We start from the raw sequence: 3586 nt of genomic DNA on the forward strand, positions 1-3586 counted from the left end.
ACAATGCAGATGAACCAGGATTTTGAAGATGTTCAGAGACCTGGTGTTTACCTGGGAGGAAGGCAGGTCAGAGATTCATACTATTACAGTCAGACACCAGGCCTGCAGGCAAGAGAGGTGGGAATGGCACTGAGATCTTATGAAGAGGCCAGTGCCTGAGTGGGAAAGCCTTCTGAATGACTGTGAGAACCATACAAGCTCTGATGTTCTATGGCTAGTACCCTGGAATCCTTTCCAAAAGGAACCTGAAAGTCAGAGGCCCAAGATGAGGTGTGTGTGTGTGTGGGGGGGTCTATTTCCATGATCCCATCCCATCCCAGACCTCCCATAGTGAATTGTATCTTACTATCTCTATTTTACAGACAACACAGTTGAGGCTCAGGGAAACTCTGGCCAATGAGAGCTTCAGATTTCATTCTGGGAGCCATACCATGTAACTATTCTGCCTTCCTGAGACACCAAAACAAACTAAGGAAATTTCTAGAGTGATGCTTTTGGTTCAGTAACAAGAGCAAGTTAGAGGTTGTTAGATGAGACTGGCTGAAGGGAAGTTGCAAGCCACCCCTTCCAGGGAAACAAGGACTCTGAGATGGACCATGCACAGATGGGGAAAGAGGAAGAGACAGTTCTGGAAACAATGGCATTTGGTCACTCCTCAAAGCACGCACACACACACACACACACACACACACACATCTATCTTATGAAAAAAATCTTTCAAATTGGACATTCAAATAGTTTTATATATCATCTATCTATCTATCTATCATTTATTTATTCATTTATTTTATTGCTCAAGGTTCCATTTGGTTTAAGAAGGCAACGACAACATGTAAATGTGGCAAACGTGTTAAGGGACCAACCATTGAGCTGCAACGGGTCTGTTTCCATTATTTTCATGAATATCTTATTAAGTTTAAACGTCAAATAAAAAAAAAACACACACACACACACACACAATTTAAAATAATTTCACAAACCTTCAGTTTACAAAGCTAAGGTTTTATGTTTTATGTTGGCAAATCTGTACTTTACAGCCTTGGTTTGAGTGTCCTGATTTCCTGGGACATCATTTAGAAGGCGCGGCATGCATGGAAACTCTGAGTCTAATGGTTGTGTGGGCTGAGGGTCCCATCGCTGCTCCTCACCTGGGCTTGTCTTTGGGCTGATTTGTCATGGAGTCCAGAGCACATGGCCATTCTCTGGGTATTTCCACCTCTCCCACAGCCACCAACTGTCCCATCTGCCCATTGTGATGTGATCCATCAAACCTCCCTACAGTTTCCTCACTCTGCCTCCTAGAGCTGCTCATTGGAGCTCTATTCCTCACAGAGACCCCAGCACTGCTGAACAATTAATGATGTCAGCTTGCTGGCATCGCTTATGAAATATCTTCTGTTACAGACACTCTTGGAGGTAGGACTAGAAAAGGGCACACACACACATGCCTTTTTTCAATAAGCTACAGAAAGACAATTGGTCTTTTGATAAATGCTTTCTGGGAGTTGTCTTTAAGGGGCTAATTTTTCAATCTTAAAGAGAGAGTGAGAAGAAAGAAAAGAGCTTTTCAATGTTGCAGGTAACTAATGACTTAAATGGAAACAAGGAGATAATTTGATAAAATACTATTGGGCATTGATGAAGCCATGTGCATCTGCTTCTGGTGGGAACTCGGCCGCACCTCCCTGATTAGTAGCAAAGGTATTTTCTTTTGGAAGATTGGACTATTTTTGAATTCTACTGATTGTGCTAAATTGAATGCCATATTATGAAATCCATTTCAACTTTTATGGACATCCCTGCCTCCTCCAGGGGCTTCTTTAGGCATTTGGTTTATTGGGGAAGAGTCATTTATTCCCTGCAACGATGCCCACGGTGCTGGCACATAACGACAAAGAAAATAAGCCACAAAATTCAAGTTCTTATTGCAGAACAGTGTCGACTTACATGGTTTTCTTAAAATAATGGAAAAATGTTAGAATATGACATCCTGGGGAAAGCCAGGGGACTCTTGCGTAACTAATCAAAATGTTGTCGTCCCCGAAACGCTCTCATAATGTGACCTTTGGTCGCTGCTTCACAATGAAGGCATCCTTTCGAAAAGGCAGGGGTTTCTGATGAGTATTCTAGGCTGACAGAAACTCTGGGGAGAGAAATGACACCTGGGACAGCAGCCCCTCCATCCTAAGGCCACAGTCACCTCTGTACCATCATCCTCAACTGTCAAGGGCCGGACTCCTTTTAGATTCTACAAGAGATCCTTTTGTGAATACTTCCATAAACATCAGCATACTGATTTCCTGGATTAGTACCCTCGGCTGAGTATAGCACAAGGAATTCTACTGAGAATTCCTCTCAATGCCGTACAGCAATCCAAGAAGTAAAGATACCTCACCATGGACCCAGGGAATGGAAATAAACGCTCTAGCCACCTCCCCAATCCGTCATTCCACCTCCCCAACACGTCATCCCTGCCTGATGTGTGTTGATTGGTGCAGTATATCTTGATGTTAGCATCCCATTTTAGAAATATTCTGACATTTTCTATTCAAAAGTTTGATGCCTGACTTAAAACTCCCAGTGCCTCTGAACCTGTACTGTACTTAGCAATCAGAGTACCCATTTCCACTGATGCCAGATGTCGCCTTGAGTTGAATGAATTCTGATCGCTTCATTGTTGAGTACATGGGAATCTGAAAATCTTTTTGTGGCTAACAGGCTAGCATGGGCTGACTCCTTCCTTCTCCAACAGTCTGTTATCAGTTCTTCCAAGTGCTCAGTCACCTGAAGCCTTCGGCTTAAGAATATGTATGAAGTCACAAATGGTCAAGAAAACTTAGATGAAAACAATTTCTAGATAACAGAACTGAGAGGAAATGAAACAAGGAACATTTGAGCATTACAAATTAATACAAGTTTGACCATTGGAAAAGATTGCATGTATCTAAGAGAGTGATGGCTACATTGTTTGTTTCTTAGGACATACAGTTTTCACACATAAATGGGAGAGCACAGTAAGTTTAAATAACCCTTTTCATTACTGGAATCTAGAGAATCTATTTATCTGGAGACCTATCAAACTATGGAATTAGTTCACAGAATTTCTGGCAGGGGGAGGCCAGAAAAACCGCAAGACTAATGATTCCACAGTCACCTTTAAATTCATATTTAGACTTCTTCTAATCTATTTTTATCTCACATGTGTGGGTAGATGCCAAAGTGAGCACTCAGTTACTATTTCTAGCTTGTTAATAATCAAGTAATATTTCCCCAGTCATTGACATTCTCATCTGTTGCAAATGAAAATCAAATTTGCAAGATGCAACACTTTCTGGGAAAGCAGACCTGCGATTTCCTTCTCCAAGCAAGAGAGACACGTTTTTAATCAGGAGTCAACCCTGCAGTCTTTGGAGTTGGTTTAAACTAAGTCAGCAACTCTGATTCTTTTATTTGAAGAACAAATAGCAGGGTAAAATTCCTAAGCCTTAGCAATACACCGTCGTAGCTTGCCACCAAAAGATTTTAAATTCTTCAATTCAAAAAATGCTAACATAGTCTTTTTCCTTTCTTTCTTTCTCAATCCCCT

This window comes from Mus pahari, chromosome 1 (genome assembly GCF_900095145.1).
Source record: "Mus pahari chromosome 1, PAHARI_EIJ_v1.1, whole genome shotgun sequence".
Classification (NCBI taxonomy): domain Eukaryota; kingdom Metazoa; phylum Chordata; class Mammalia; order Rodentia; family Muridae; genus Mus; species Mus pahari.